The sequence below is a fragment of the Macaca thibetana genome, chromosome 17, assembly GCF_024542745.1.
Source record: "Macaca thibetana thibetana isolate TM-01 chromosome 17, ASM2454274v1, whole genome shotgun sequence".
Lineage (NCBI taxonomy): Eukaryota > Metazoa > Chordata > Mammalia > Primates > Cercopithecidae > Macaca > Macaca thibetana.
Genome location: NC_065594.1, coordinates 21,081,646 through 21,099,191, shown reverse-complemented (window position 1 = coordinate 21,099,191; position 17,546 = coordinate 21,081,646). Strand labels below are relative to the sequence as shown.

The window sequence follows — 17,546 nt, the reverse complement described above, 5'->3', positions numbered from 1 at the left end:
AAAAGCAAGTTAGTCCTCAAAAGCAAGTTATTGTGGGGGCTTCAACCCCACATTTCCCTTCCACACTGCACTAGCAGAGGTTCTCCATTAGGGCTCCACCCCTGCAGCACACCTTTGCCTGGACATCTGGGCATTTCCATACATCCTCTGAAATCTAGGCAGAGTTTCCCAAACCTTAATTCTCATCTTCTGTGCACCCACAGGACCAACACCACATGGAAGCTACCAAGGCTTGGGGCTTGCATCTTCAGAAGCAATGGCCTGAGTTGTACCTTGGCCCCTTTTAGCCATGCCTGGGGTGACTGGCACAAGCCCCAAGTCTGCACACAGCAGAAAGGCCCTGGACCCAGCCCATGAAACCATTTATTCCTCCTAGGACCCTGGGCCTGTGATGGGAGGTGTTGCCATGAAGGTCTCTGACATGCCCTAGAGACAACGTCCCCATTGTTTGGTGATTAACATGTGGCTCCTCATTACTTATGCAAATTTCTGCAGCTGGCTTGAATTTTCCCCAGAAAATGGATTTTTCTTTTCTATTACATCATCAGGCTGAAAATTTTTCAAACTTTTATGCTCTGCTTCTCTTTTAAACATAAGTTCTAATTTCAAACCATCTCTTTGTGAATGCATAAAACTGAATGATTCCAGAAGAGTCCAGGTCACATCTTGAATGCTTTGCTCTTAGAAATTTCTTCCACCAGATACCTTAAATCATCTCTCTCAAGTTCAAAGTTCCCCAGAACTCTAGGGCAGGGGCAAAATGTCACCAGTCTCTTTGCTAAAGCATAGCAAGAATGACCTTTGCTCCAGTTCCCAAGAAGTTTCTGATCTCCATCTGAGACCACATCAGCCTGAATATCATTGTCCACATCATTATTAGCATTTTATTCAAAATCATTCAACAAGTCTCTAGGAAAGTTTCAAACTTTCCCACATCTTCTTATCTTCTTCTGAGCCCTCCAAACTGTTCCAACCTCTGCTCATTTCTCAGTTTCAAAGTCATGTCCACATTCTCAGGTATCTTTATAGCAGTAACCTACTATACCAGTAGCAATTAACTGTACTAGTCCATTCTCACACTGCTATAAAGATACTACCCAAGACTTGGTAATTTATAAAGAAAAGAGGTTTAATTGATTCACAGTTCCACATAGCTGGGGAGACCTCAGGAAACTCACAATAATGCTGGAAGGGGAAGAGGCACATCTTACATAGCAGCAGACAAGAGAGAGGGGGGAGTGAAGAGGGAAGAGCTTCTTATAAAACCATCAGATCTTGTGAGAACTCACTAACAACCACAGAAACAGCCTGGGGGAAACAGCCCTTATGATCCAATCACGTCCCATCAGGTCTCTCCCTTGACATGCGGGGATTACAATTCAGATGAGATTTGGGTGGGGACACAAAGCCAAACCGTATCGGCAGGTATCATTCTTTCATTTCTATGTTTAGAACTCTCTTAAGGGTCTCTTGTGATCAATTAGTTGTAAACACCACTGTACTCGGACCAGCCATTAAGGATCTCTTGTAAGCCTGGTCTAATGGTAACAAATTCCCTTAGTGCTTGCTTGTCTGCAAAAGATTTTATTTCCCCTTTGTTTATGAAGCTTAGTTTGGAAGGGTATGAAAATCCTGAATGGAATTTCTTTCCGTAAAGAATGTTTAAAATAAGTTTTCAATCTCTCCTGGCTTGTAAGGTTTCTGCAGAGAAGACTGCTGTTAGACTGATGGGGTTCCCTTTGTATGAGATCTGACCTTTTTCTCTAGCTGCTTTTACGATTTTTTCTTTACTGGACAGTCTGGTGACCATATGGCTTGGTGATATTTGTTTTGTATAATATCTCACAGGAGTTCTCTGGATTTTTCATATTTGGATGTCTACCTTTCTGGTGAGATTAAGATAATTTCATTGAATTATTCCCTCAATATGTTTTCCAGGTTGTTTACTTTTTCTCCTTCTCTCTCAGGAATATCAATAATTCATAGATTTGGTTGCTTTACATAATCCCATATTTCTTGAAGACTTTGTCCATTTCCTTAAATTCTTTTTTCTTAATTTTTGTCCAACTGGATTAATTCAAAAGACCAGTCTTTAAGCTCAACATCAGAGTTTAAATACAAAAAGAGCTCTTTCTGCATAGCTTGCTGTTCCTCAAACCCTGTGTTTCTTAAGGCTTAAAAAAAACTTTGTATTTCCATTTCTTATTTGCTAACAACCTATCCTCAGACATCCTGACTTTCCAGCCACTTCTAAGTGTGACATTGGAGTTACATCATTATCTTTGTTGTCTGAATCCCAACATGTGAACTCCAGTCTCTGTGAGTTTTAGTTATTTGACTACTTGACCTGATCTAGCTATACTTGGTATTTCTGTCATGCTCTTTATTCTTTCTGTGACCCATTTCACACAAACTTCCACCAGAGCTAAGCACTCTCCAATTTGCATTTGATAAGACATGACAGAGCCACATCAGAACCTGTCATCATAATCTGCTACTGCCTTAGGCTTAGTGAGCAGTGTCCATGTTACTGAACTCCACCATCCACAGAGTCCTTAGAGGCCTCTAGAGAAAGGTTCTCTGGGTCTTCTCAATCTCTGCTCCTTCCTACAGGAGAACCCTCAAGGCAAATTGTGGAAGTGGACCAAGTCCACCCTGGGCTGATTTAGGAAACTCCTGGCTGCTTAAGCCTATTACTGCTTCTCTAGACAGCTCCCAATTTTACAGTTCTTCTTTCTTAAAATTCACCATTCCCATATTCTAGTCCTGCATGGTCTTTACTGGACTAATCCATGCTGATGTGTGAATGACAGGGTATATGTTATCCTACTCAGGTAAGACAACTGCACTTTAACAAAAACTTTCTGGAAATAGTGTTGTAACCCAAAGAAAATCCTCTTAAAAAGCACTATTCCAAATCTAAGAAGTCTGCTAGAGGATATGCATTTGTGGCAAATAAAGCTTGCAGTGCTTCTGAAATTATAGGATGTAACCAGCTCTTTATTTCACCTGAACATAATGCCAGTCCTCATGGCATATGAATCCTTGTAAGAAGTGTCACCAGATGCAAAGTAGTGGGAAATGGAGAAGTGTTAATCTTATGCACATTAGCTTGAAGGGGAAGATAATCATTAAGTATCCAATTTATTTTGCTACTTCTTCCTGGGAGGAAAAAAGGAATTAACATTTATTGAAACTCAACTGTGGGCTAGTTATTATGCTGGAAACTTGATATTCACAATCTCATTAGTTCTAAGAATAGCTATCATTTGTTAAGTGCTTGCTTTGTGCTGTATTCTAGACTAAGAGCTTTAAATATATTACTTATTTGAATCCTACTAACAATCCTACAAAATAAGTATTATCTTCCATTTTACTAGGCAGAAACAAGGCTAGAGAAGTTAACTTGCCTAGTACTATGCAACTAATCAGTGGCAGAGTAGGAGTCAGACTTTGATCTAACTTCAAAACCTGTGTCCTTAACACAGTCCTCTAAGACAGCTATAATAATCCCATTCTTCAGATGAGGAAACTGAGACTCAAAAAAGTTAAGTAATTTGCTCTTTGTCACAGAGCCAATTGGTGATGAACCTAGTTTCCTCAATTTCAGGTCCACCTTGGTATAAAGCCCTATGTTCCTACTTGTTGACCCTTGGCAGGAGTTGAAGAGATGCCCTCCTCTCAAAAGACCTTTATTTCAGCATATGGGTCATTCCAAGATAAATAATGTGGGTGAATATCAGAAAATATGTACAAAATGCACAAGGACCACTCCTCAAGATAAAAGTTGACCTAAATGTCTGGGGTTTAATCTCTGTCAGTACTACTATGCTGACATTCAAATGTCTTTCTCTAAATTTCACCATCACCACACTTCAGTGTATGATGAGGAAGAGCTTGGTTATTGAGAGAAGGCTCCAGTCGAATTTGCTATATATACATAATTGCTTATATTGCTTATTCCCATGAAATAAAGAATACTAGGAATGCAGAAGGTGGAAAATAGGGTACAGTCAATGTTGAAATGAGGTTCAAAGCAATGACTAAAGGAGTTAACATAAAATTATTCTGGAAGAAGAGATTTGTTGGGCTGGAAGGGATGTGGATAATTGTGAAAATAACTATGCCTGAGGGGGGTGGTGGCAAAGACAGACAGAAACAAATCAGAGAAATAAACAGGTTTCAAGCCATTCTGTGTGAGGGAAAAAAACCAACAAGGGCTTTACATCTTTTCCCAGAGCTGTCCTTGGGTAATTTCTAACTCATGAATTCTCCCTGAAGGCTGGCAGGTGGCCTTGGCCTGAACTTCTTTGAGGATGATTTTGTGACTTCCCTTCCTGGTTATAACCTATGCTGGGAGTACATAGGATCTGGCGGACCCACTGTGAATTCAAGGCAGACATTCATGTAGATGACTGCATAAGGTAAAGTATGTTGACTGGGAGAAAGAGCGCTGATTTGGGAACTAGCAGACTAGGTTTTAACCTCATCTCTACCACTGAAAGTTTTCTAACTTCTCAGTGCCTCAGTTTCCCTAAGGTTGGAGGAATAAGTGCAAATTATTGTAAGAAGTGTCACATGAAGCCATCTAGAACAATGCCTGGCACATGTCAGATGTTCTTCCACCTTGCATAGGTCTTTTTAATATAAGAAGATATAAATCCTACCTACCTTGAACTTAAAACAAATTTTTCCCTTCTTGCTGCAGGTTTTAGGTGAAAACTATAGTCCTCTTCAGAATCTATATCAAATTATTTTTAATATTTTTATGACACCAAATTTTAAACCTTTAATCATGGCCATGATTTTTTTTGGAAACATCTAAAAATCATTTTAGCACCAAGCCTGGTGAATAAACTGGATAATATGTTTTTTTCATTAAAAAGGAAAGAAGGGAGAGAAGAAAGGAAGAAGACACAAAAATGCCTGAAGGACTGATTTTGTTGGGTGACTCAAACTGACAAAATGTTAGTCCAAAAAGAAGTTTCTAAAAATGGCAGCAATTTGGAATAAGAATCTTCTTTGAAAGGAACAAGAAGATAACATTCATTTGGATATGAATGTCCTTTTGAACTTGACAAAAAAAAAAAAAAAAAAAAGCATGCAGTCACACCTTGTAAACCTCTGAAAACAGGAAAGAGGGAAGGGATCAGATGATGCAAAATCTCTCATTCGTCCTTTCTCAGATTCTACTGGGTTGGCTATATCCTCCTTGTTGGCTGTGTGTATACAGTACCTCTATAAGGAAAAACAGACTGTAACATATTTACTCCTATTGTTTTCTCTGGTTTTACAAGCTTTCCTGGAAACAGCAGAAATACCAGTCTGAAAACTGAAGTTAAAAGAAGCAGATTCTAATACTGATTGTATATGTGATATTGGGTGTTACTTGTCCTCTCTGAACCCCAGTTTCCTCCTTTGTTCATCTGTAAAAGCGCGGGATTCATTTTAGGTCTGATTGGACTAATACAGTATTTTGTTCTTGCCACACTGCATTCTTCTCAGGGAAGCAACATGATTCTCATGTGTAGATGCAGATGTGGATTGACCAGGAATTCATAAAGCACGAGATTCAGGGCCACTCAACTGCACAGACTACTCCTGGGCCCTGGAGGTGATGATGTGTTCACAGGGTCATATATTTTTGTAAAATTTGCCAATGTAGGCACCTTTGTGTTTTTTAAAATTATTTCTTTCTTTCTCTTATTGTTGTTGTTATTATTATTATTATTATTATTATTATTTTGAGACAGGAGCTCTCTCTCTTACCCAGGATGGAGTGCAGTGGCCTGACCATAGCTCACTGCAGCCTTTAACTCCTGGGCTCAAGCCATCCTTCTGCCTCAGCTTCCCAAGTAGCTGGGACTACAAGTGTGCTCTGCCATACCTGGTTAAATTTTTTTACTTTTTATTTTTGTAGAGATAAGGTCTTTCTATGTTTCCCAGGCTGGTCTCAAACTCTTGGCCTCAAGGGATCCTCCCTCCTCGGCTTCCTAAAGACCTGGGATAACAGGCATGAGCCACCATGCCCGGCCTGTATTCTTTTTCTTAAAGACAGTTTCTGACATTGCTTAAGGCTCAAGTTCCACAAAACGTGGATCTGCCCAAATATAAAAGACATGTTTCTTCCAAACCCACCATAAAATTTAGACTTCATGGAAAGTAGACAAAATCATCAAGTGATCAAATAAGAAAAGTCCAGAAGCTAGCTTTAAAACCAAGCACTTTCAAGTTCCTCCACCTCTCATCTCCTCTTTGACTTATTCTGTTTTGTTGTGTTGTTTTGTTTTGTTTAATAACAAGAAGTGGAGACTTTAAATGGTCAAATGGCTGACCCAAATTCACAACCTAGATTGAAGTCATAAAATGCACTCCTGATAATAGTTCTCTGCTCCAGCACCAGGGGCAACAAAAACCCTGAAAGCATGTGGCGATCTACTTCACTAACTGCACAAATCACAAACTGCAGAGTGAAACCAGTGAAACTGGATATACAGCCAGTTGTCATTCCTTGAAGGCCAGTTGTCACATTCACCTCATGTTTTTCTACATCATGTAAAATAGAGTGGCCAAGAGCTGTTTTTCAGGCACAGTGGAGATTGTTTCTACTCTCAATTACAGTGACTAAAATAGTAAGAAGTGCACTGAGAAAAGAGAATGGGCTGGCATTTATTTAATTAGTTTTCAATACAGAGTCAGTCTTCGTAAAAATGAGTTGGGGGTGTGTGTGCTTAGGGTTCCTCCCAGTTGCTGCATGCTCCTATGGCTTGCCTTCCTCACAGACCTCTGTGGCTTGCCATCTTCACAGCCCCTGCCTCTGGCTTGCCTTTGGGGTATAACCAGTAGTATGTGTTCTCCTGCCGCAGCCTCACAGGCCATCTCCATGTTCTTGGAGCTTGAACCAAGTTCCCTGGACTGTCTGGGTACCCACAACTCACCAAGCTGCACGGAGTCTCAGCTCCTCTCCACATGGGGGGCATCAACCCTGGTGTATTCTATTCCCGCAGGGAAAACATAGTCACCACGAGATTACTAAACACGAATCTGACTTCAGCTGCAGGGAAGCCAGGAGAATTGTCCTTGGGGGGTAAACTACACACACATACACATATTTATTCAAGTTGTTGGGAATGTGAGCTATGATGTGATGTTTCACAAGCCACTTATGCAATGGTCAGCCTACTTCCTGAAATTGATTCCGCTGGTGGTGGCGGTAGGAGAAATATATCATGGAAATTTTTTATATGCATGTATTAAACTGTACATTCCTTTGTCCATTAAATTCTATCCTTCCCTATCTTGTTCACTGCTGTGCTTCTAGTTCTTTGCTCTGCCTCTACCCATAACCAATATTGTCCTCTGGAGACATAAGTTGTCAAACTCTCTTAACATTCATTCATAAAAATGTTTATTGAGTGCCTACCTTGTGCCAGCACTGTGTTTTGCTCTTAGGGAAGGAAAATTGAGAAGAAATGGCTCCTGCCCTTATGGACTATACAGTCCAGTGAGAATGATGAAGTAACAGAAGCCACAGTGCACTGCAGTTAAGTATTGAGATCAGGTCCACTCATAGGATGTCTACACCTGAATCTATTCAAATGCTTTCAGGGGATGCCTGGAAGAGATGTTCAGTGGAGTCTCACACACACTCCCTAGATGTGACCAAAGAAGCTCTGCAGTGATCCAAATATTTCATTTGGAGAAAACATTCTACTGTTTTCAACACATATAATGAGTATCTAGTGCTTTGGTTTTCTATTGCTGCCACAATAAGTTACCACAAACCTGGCAGCTTAAAACAACACTCATTTATTATTTCACAGTTTTATAGGTCAGATGTCCAGCAGACTTGGCTGGGATTCTGCTTAGGATCTCCCAAGTCCAAACTCAGGGTATCAGGGCTCGCTAAGGGAGACTCCACTCTCTGGTCCATTCATGTTGTCAACAGAATTTATTTCCTTCTCATGGTTCCCATGTTTCCCCTCTGTCTTGAAGCCAGCAATAGTGGATTTAGCACTTCTCATACTTCACAGCCCTCTGACTTCCCCTGTACCTTCCTCTTATGATTTCAAGGGCTCATATGATTACATCTGGCCCACCTGGCTAATCCAGGATAATTGCCCTAATTTAAAGCTTTTTAGGAATAAGTCATTGATACATAATATCTCACAAGTCTATTTCTCTTCCTTAGGAAACATGTCATTTCCCCCATATTTTGTCTGTAGAATTTTTGTCCTAATCCTAAATAGGAAGTTGGCAGTTAACCCTAACACAATGAAAAAACAAAATTCTGTGGAAGTTCAGTCACGAGAAAGAAGTCCATGAGAGAGATTCACAAGTTTTAAATTCTACACCTCATACCTGTTAGAATGTCTGTTATTTAAAAAGAAAGAAAAAGAATAACAAGTGTTGGTAAGGATGTGGAGGAATTGGAACCAGTGTTGGTAGGACTGTAAAATGGTGCAATTGCTATGGAAAATAGTGTGGTAATTCCTCAAAAATTAAAAATAGAACTACTATATGATCCAGCAATCCCATTTGTGGGTATATATACAAAAGAATTGAAAGCAGGGTCTCAACATGCTCACAGCAGCATTATTCCCACAATAGCCAAAAGGTAGAGGCAACCCAAGTGTTCATCAAAGGATGAATGGATAAACAAAATGTTGTATATACAGCGGGATATGATTCAGCCTTAAAAAGGGAGAAAATCCTGTCACATGCTACAACATGGGTGAACCTTGAAGACACGCTAAATGAAATCATCTAGTCACAAAAAGATGAATACTGTATGATTCCACTCATATGAGGTACCTAGAGCAGTCAAATTCATAGAAACAGAAAGTAGAATGGTGGTTACTAAGGGGCTGAGGAGAAGAGGAAAAATGGAGTTGTTATTTAAAGGGTATAGAGTTTCAATTCTGCAAAATGAAAAAGTTCTGGAGATCTGTTTCACGACAATGTGAACATACTTAACACTACTGAACTGTATGCTATAAATGGCTAAGTGGTAAATTTTATATAAGTATTAATATCATATTTTTTAAAACAGAATATACCAACACCAAGAGTGAACCCTAATTTAAACTATGGACTTTGGGTGATAATGATTTTTCAGTTTAGGTTAATTGATTGTAACAAATGCACCATTCTGGTACAGGATGTTGCTAGTTGGGGAAGCTGTGCTTGTATGGGGGCAGAAGGTATAGGAATTCTCTATACTTTCTGATCAATTTTGCTGTGAACCTAAAACTTCTCTAAAGAATAAATCTAGTTAGAAAACAGTTCTGAATTTTAGACTATGGAAATTGTAAACATCCAATAATACCTTCAGAAAAACTTGCTTATGCCATGGGTGAGGACGTCAGTGGATGGCCTCAAAGACAACATTAGTGTGTTATAATCCAAGCCATAACCTATGGTCAATTCTTGCTCCTTTGGGAGTCACTCCTTTGGAAGAAGCAGAACTCCTTCTTTCTGCATCTGCAACATAAGGGAACACATTAAGTGACCACTAAGGCCAATTTGACCAATACATAACTTTATGAGACTATGACTGTAGGTTCCATACGTAATTTTCATTGAGTGAATGGTTGTAAAATAGATGACTTAACTTAGGATTTGTGTTTGTGATTCATGATTATGTAATACTTCCCAGATTCCCCATTGAGAGATGTAACAACAATGGCTGTGTCCATGAATTCACACATAACTATAATTTGAATTTTCATATGCAGGACCTAAAAGCAATTAAGCTGTCCTTCCTTAAAAAAAATACAGCCACAAAACAAAGCTCAACGAATTTTAAAAGATCAATATTACAGAAACTATCTTTTTCTAAAAGTGGTAAAAATAAACTAGAAATCAATAGCAGAAGGAAAACTGGAAATACACAGATAAGTGGAAATTTAAAAACACCACCTTGGTGCAGCACACCAACGTGGCACAAGCATACATATGTAACAAACCTGCACGTTATGCACGTGTACCCTAGAACTTAAAGTATAATAATTAAAAAAATAAAAATAAAAAATAAAAAAAATAAAAACACCATCTTAAACAACCAATAGATCAAAGAAGTCATAAGGGAAATTAGAAAATATCTTGAGACAAATAAAAACAAAGCTTACGAGATGTAGGAAAAGCAGTGCTAAGAGGAGAGTTTGTAGCTATAAACATATGCAATTAAAAGAAGAAGAAAGATCTCAAATTAAAAACCTAACTGTACACCTCAAGGAACCCGAAAAAGGAAAACAAACTAAACCTAATGCTAGCAGAAGGGAGAAAATAAAGATTAGAGCAGAGACGAATGAAATAGAAAATAGGAAAACAATAGAAAACTACATAAAATTAAGAGTTAGTTATTTGAAAATACCAAAAATCGACAGTGCCTTCAACAAATGGTATTGGGAAAACTAGATATCCTCATGCAAAAGAATGAAATTGAACCCTTATCTTACACCATGTTCAAAAATTAACTTGGGCTAACGACCCAAAGGTAAGACCTCAAACTTACAAAACTGTTAGAAGAAAAGGGGGGAAAGCTTTATGATATTGAATTTGGCAATGATTTCTTAGAAATGACATGAAATAGGCAACAGATGCAAAATAGGTAAATGAGACTCTTTCAAACTCAAAAACTTTCGTTCATCAGTAGACACAATCAGCACAGTGAAAAGACAACCTATGGAATGGGAAAAATATTTACAAATTATATATTCGATAAGGGGTTGGTGTCCAAAATATATAAAGAACTCCTACAACTTAACAACAAAAAAAATCAAATAACTTGATTTTTAAATGGGCACAGGAATTGAATAGACATTTCTGCATTTTATTTTTTGTTAATGTTCTATTTATATCCTGTTTTCATTTTGTATTGCGCATTTTTCTTATTGATTTGTGGGAATTATTCATATATTTCATATATTATTGATATCAATATTTTATCAGTTATATGCATACATTGCTTTTCTTTTGCTACTGTAACAAATTGTGACCAACTTAGTAGCTTGAACAACACATATTTATTGTTTTACATTGCTGTAGATTGGAAGTTCGACATGGGTCTTAATGAACTAAAATCGTAGTGTTGACTGGGGTGCATTTATGGAGCAGAGAAGGAAGAATCCCTCTTCTTGCCTTTTCCAGCTTCTAGAGGCCACCCCTGTTCCCTGCTCGCGGCTCCTTCCTACGTCTTCAAAACCCAGCAATGTTTCATCTCTGACCATTCTTCCATAGTCGTACATCGTCTGACCATAGCCAAGAAAAGTTCTCCATTTTTAAGGATTCATTCAGGATTATCTCCCCCATCTCAAGGTCCTTAACCTTTGTCACAAATACAAATTCCCTTTTGCAATGTAAGGTAACATATTCACAGATTCTGGGGATTAGGATGTCAAGAGAATGGTTTGATAAATCCCCATAAGCCCATTCCCCAGATTCAACAATTACCAACATTTCATCACATTTGCATTAGCTCTTTGGTCCTTGCTTTTTAAAATATTTTTTCAGTGAGGTACAGCTTACCTACAACAAAATACATAGATTTTAAGAGCAAGATATAGGACATTTCTATCCCTCAGAAGGTTTCTTCCTGCCCCTTTGCTGAATCCTACCCCCCACACCAGCATCGCCAGCATCCCATAGGCAGCCATTGTTTTTATTTCCATCTTAAATGTAGTAATAGAATCTTTTGCAGCTGGCTTCTTTTAATCAAAATAATGTCTTAGAAGTGTGTTCATGTTGTTCCGTGTATCAGTAGTTCCTCCCTTTTTACTGCTGAGTATTATTCTAATGCCTAAATATGCCACAATTGGCCTATCTATTCTACTTGTTGAGAGACATTTTACTTGTTTCAAGTTCGGGTTATTATGAATAGAGCCGCTATTGATATTCTCATAAAAGCCTTTCTATGGACATATGTGTTCATTTCTCTTGTGTAAATACCTATAAGTCATGGAGTAGGTATATACTTAACTTCATAATAAAGTTTAGAAGAAACTGAAAAACAGTTTTTCAGATTACCTAATTTTATTTTCTCAGCAGCAATGTATGAGAATCACAGTTGCTTCACATCCTTGCTTACGTTTCTTATTGTGTATCTTTTTTATTTTATCTATTTTACTTAGTATGAAGTGGTATTTCCTTGTGATTTTTATATTTCCCTAACGTCTAATGACGTTGGGCAGCCTTACATGAGCTTACTGGCCTTTCATAACTCATTCGTTTTTGTGTCACTAATCATTCTATTTTTGAGTTGAGTTCTTTATACAGTCCAGATCTAAGCATTTTGTCAGATACAGGTATCACAAATATTTTCCACCAGTCTATGGTTTTGATTCATTTCTTATATATCTTTTAATGAGTATACTTTTTTTTGCTTTTTTATTGAAGTGTAATTGACATACAATAAACTGTACCTGTTGAAAGGGTTCAATTTGATGAACTTTGACACATGCATACACCTTTGAAAACATCACTACAATCAAAATAATGAACATTTCTATCATCCCCAAAATTTCCTGGTACCCTTTAATAATCCATACCTCCCTCCACCCCTGTCCTCACACAACTACTTACCTTTCTGTCACTGTGTATTAGTTCGCATTTCTTAAAATGTTACATATAATACATGGAATAATTTGATATGTATTCTTTGTTATACCTAGCTTCTTTCACTCAGCATAGTGACTTTGAGATGGATCCTGACAATTGTGTATATCAATAGTTCATTCCTTTTCATCACTGAGTACTATTTCACTGCATAGATATACCATAATTTATTTATTTTAACAGTTGATGGCTATTTGCACTTTGGGAGGTTTTGAATATTACACAAACAGCTGCTATGAACATTCATGTACAAGTCTCTGTGTGTACATGTTTTCATTTACCTTGCATAAATACTTAGGAGTAAAATGGCTGAGTTGTATGGTAAGTGTATCTTTAGTCTTTTAATAAATTGTCAAACTGTTCTCAAAGGGTTTTATAGCACACATTGTCAGAAGGGCCATGCTCTCTCTGAAGGCTGTGGAAAAGAATCCTTCCTTGCCTCTTTCCTAACTTCTTATGGTTGTTGGCAATTTTTCGTGTTCATTGACTTGCAGCTGCATCACTTCAATCTCTGTCTCTCCCTTAACATGGACTTCTTCCCTGTGTTTCCTTTGTATCTGTGTGTCCAAATATCCCTCTTCTTCCTCTTACAAAGTCACCATTCACAGAATTAGGGCTTATCCTAATCCAGTATGATTTGCTTACATCACCAAAGATCCTATGTGCAAAAATAGATTCACAGGTACCAAAGGTTAAGACCTCAACATATCTTTTGTGGAACACAATTCAACCCACAACAATGTGAATTTATCTTTACTAGTCCTACTTGTAATTTTGAGTTCACAAGTGCACACTTGCTATGAGGAGTCATGTCTTTAATTCAGGAAAAATGTAAAATACCTCTTAAAATATCTAGCATTTTATTCAGTCTCTTCCTTTGGAACTCCTCTTAAAAATATGGAAAATCATAGATCTACTTGCTGTGTCTCTTAACGCCTTTTTCATATTTCTGAATCTCTTTATGTTTTTGTTCTGTTTTCTGGGTTTATTATTCTATACTATCTTCCGAATTTCTAATGCTATTTTTAACTGTGTTAAAACTATAACTCATTATACCTAGTGAGGATTTTTGCTTTTGTTTTTTTCATTTCAGTGACTATATCTTTTAGCTTAAATGTATCTTTTGAGTTTTCTTCTTTTATATTTTAGCTGTCATTACTGTGTGTTAGGAGCAGATAAAAGTGTGTCAAAGTAACAATTTATGTAATCATCTAGATCAAAAGTCTTCTTAAACTCCCTCCCAACAGGTTCCTAACCCTAAGAATTTGGCACTGTTTACCCATCCTTCTATTTTGAAATGCTCTTCTCCATTGGCTTCAAGATAAAACTCTGTCCCTCTTCTCCTGTACTCCTTCTTAGGTTTCTTCCGGGTTAATCTTACCCTGGTCTCCCTTCAGATGTTGGGTGATCTCATACAATTCTATTATTCTGTAGGTAAGAAAAAGTTACTAAAGGTTTTTGAAAAGAAGAATAGAATACTTCAGACATCTCTGTGAAAAGGATTTTTTTAAACCCTATATCGAAGAAACTCTTTGCTACATTCAGCTATAGATATGGATTCAGATATCCACAGGAAAACTGCTCTACCCAGAACTCTAATCATTCTTCACTGCAGAATCAGCGTGACAAATTATCTTGTACGGACACAGATTCTTTCTCCACAGTGACTGTAACTCACCTTTGATATCTGACAGGATTAAAGCAAGTACTGTCAGGTTGGCAACTGGCAGAAATCAAACATGGGGCTACTCTGAAATGCAGATGGTTCTTCTTGGCAATTAATCTTTCTCAAGGCAAAATGGGTGCCTTGGTTTGGAGGTTGTCTGTTACCCAATAGTAGTACCAAATAATAGCCACATGTATAACTCCCTTGGAAAAGCTGGGGGAAGGGATTCCTCACTTGCTACCCTTCCAAATGATAAAAGTAATTTCAGTAGTCCAAAAGAGAAAAGACCAGACCAAGATGCACCCAGTTGCCCTGGAATAATACTTACAGTCCTAATAATAATAATAATAGCTAACATGGAAAATGTTTTTACGTAGTCAGGTATTTTTCTGAGTACTTTATATGTATTAACGAACAATCCTCATAACTTCTCTATAAAGTGAGTACTATTTTTACCCCCATTTAACACCTGACAAAACTCAAGAACAGAGAGATTAAATAAGTTGATCACAGCTGCAATACATGTTATAGGCCCCCAACTCTTGGGCTTCTTTTCTATTCTTCAAGAATTACCTTCACCTTCTCTAATCACTCAGACACAGAGTGACCAGATAAAACACAGGATATCCAATTAAATGTGAAGCTCCAATAAACAGCAAATAACTTTTTAGTATAAATACGTCTTATGTTTGGGACATACACTAAAGTATTATTTCTTGACTATCTAAAATCCAAATTACCTGGATGTTCTGTATTTTTATTTGCTAAATCTGGCAACCCTGCCTAGGGACTTTGTGTTCTCCCTACCTCATCAAAATTGCTCGTCAAGAAAATTATAGGCTGGGCGTGGTGGTTCACACAAGTAATCTCAGCACTTTGGGAGGCTGAGGAGGGTGGATCACTTGAGGTCAGGAGTTCAAGACCAGCCTGGCCAACATGGTGAAACCCCATCTCTTCTAGAAGTACAAAAATTAGTCAGGCACGTAGCTCGTGCTTGTAATCCCAACTACTCAGGAGGAGAATCAATTGAACTGGGAGGCAGAGGTTGCAGTGAGATGGCACCAGCCCAGTTAACAGAGCCAGATTCTGCCTCAAAAAAAAAAAAAAAAAGAAAAGAAAAGAAAAAAAAATGTAACTGTCCATGTATTTTTTTTTAACTGAAGTCAACCTGTCCTCCTTCTCAGATATAGTCACAATTTAAACCTCATTTCAAATTTTGATATAATTTTAGAACTCAGTAAACAAGTGAGGGAGATTTTAGGGGAATAACAAGAAAACTTATTTCCCTAGCCCCGAGAGTTCACTGGAGACCTTTTTGGACTAAGCCCTATCTAGAGCTATTCTGGATGGATATTCAGGATAAGCACCAGAAGAAGCCTCACCCAGACTATCCTGCTAGGCCAAAAACATCTATTCCAGGGTCTCACAACTGCATTTGGTGCTGGACAGTCCTCTACTGTGGTGGCCTGTCCCATGCATTGTAGGATGTTCAGCGCATCCCTGGCCTCTACCCAGTAGATGCCTATAACACCCACCCCTCTAGTTGTGAAAACTAAAAACATCTTCAGACATTGCCAAATGTCTTCTGGAGGCAAAATCCTCCTTGGCTAAGAACCACTGATCTAGGGCAATCCCAAACACAGGAATCTTCTAGAAGGTGAATCCAAGAAATCTTTGAATGAAATAAATACACTCCCATCTTGAAACAAACCAGGTGAGCATTTAATTGGCATTCTTATCACCTTGGCTGGTCGGTGTGACAAGGGTTCTCTTGGCTGCATTTGTCTAATTTCCCTTCAGTGGGCCACTACAGAACGCACATTTTTCAAAGGATGGTCTCATTCATATAAATAGATAAGAAAAAACTGTCGAGGCTGCCTTATCTAATTAACTTTTATACAAAAATGGTATAGTTCTAGAAAGCTCACTTTAAAATAATAAGATAATGGACCCTCAGGAATATAAAGGCTTTTATTTAGGCTAAGAAAATTTAGAGATGGAAAACATTACAAAATTTTGAAAGCTATCCTTTGAAACGTAATTACTTTCCCTATACTCAGTTTATATATTGCATTTTTTAAAGTCACAGAATTTTTGTTTACAGCTGCAGAGTCCAAATAATGAGGTTTTGATGCAACAAGGTGGCGACTACAAATGTGTGAAATATTAGTGTCTGTACAGCCCAGAAACCATGCCAGTTTCTACAGGCTTGGTGCCCCTATGCACTGCTGGACTTAGAGAAAGTCAGCCTGGTTTATACTGATCTAGAACCCGTTAAATTCATCTTTCACTCTTGGTTTCAGCTGTGGTAAAAACCACTCCACTGCATTACATCTCTAGCTGAAGTGATACATCAAGTCATATCTTCACCTCCTCCTTTCCCTCCCATGCACACCCACTCCAGATGCTGGTATCATCTCCTTAGTATTTTTCCTAGATTGGGAATCAGAAATGATGCAGTTCTTTAATATCCTTCAGTTCCATTTTCATTGCAGATATTGAAGGAAGAAAGATTTCTAGACAACCTAATCCTTTCGCCAGTACCCCAGCCACAACAGCAGTGGGCTATTAGGGCATCTATAGTTAGCTGTGCAGCAGTTGTGGTCACAGTAGTTAACATTTTGAAATGCTTAATATATATCAGACTCCGGTCAAAGAAATCTACATGCATCATCACATTTACTCTTCACAACAATCTTATGAAGTACTATTATTATCTCTATTTTGAGATAACTTGAGACACAGAAAGGTAAAGCAACTCATTCAAGATCACATAGCTAGTAAGTGATGGTGCCATCCTTTGAACCCATATGCCTGACTTCGAGGTTCTCCCCGTGACCCACTGTGCCATGGTGCACAGTGCTGTAAATTCCACTGAAGAGCATGCAGTTTATGCACAGGACAACAAGGCATCATTGGTGATCAGATGTGTGTTTCAGAAAGATGACTCTCTGCAATATCTGGAAAAAGACTGGAGGCAGAGAGGTCAATCCAGAAGCACTGCGGGTGGCAAGATAAGATAGCCTGAACTAGGATAATGCCTGTGGAGAAGGAAAGAAGAAAGTAAAGTCAAGGAGGATTGTGGAGGCAGATGCAACAGAATCTGAAGGTTGAGTGGCTATAGGAGTAAGGATGAAGGGGATCAAAGATGATGCCGAGATATCAACTTGCTAATGCTATCATGATCCAGGGAACACAAAAAGTGTGAGAGTGAGAGATAGAGAACTTAATGCAGGATATGTTTCCAACAGACAGGTTTCTGCTG

At 38.2% G+C, this 17,546-nt stretch overlaps 1 long non-coding RNA gene across 2 annotated transcripts in view; it reads right to left on the bottom strand.

The window, feature by feature from the left end:
* The window catches only part of LOC126940400 (uncharacterized), a 93,705-nt gene that overhangs the window by 39,656 nt on the left and 36,503 nt on the right, over positions 1-17,546 (bottom strand). For both annotated transcript variants that reach the window (XR_007720738.1, XR_007720739.1), the window contains one exon: positions 9,329-9,483. This is a non-coding gene — a long non-coding RNA (uncharacterized LOC126940400). The remainder of the gene's footprint in view (positions 1-9,328; positions 9,484-17,546) is intronic.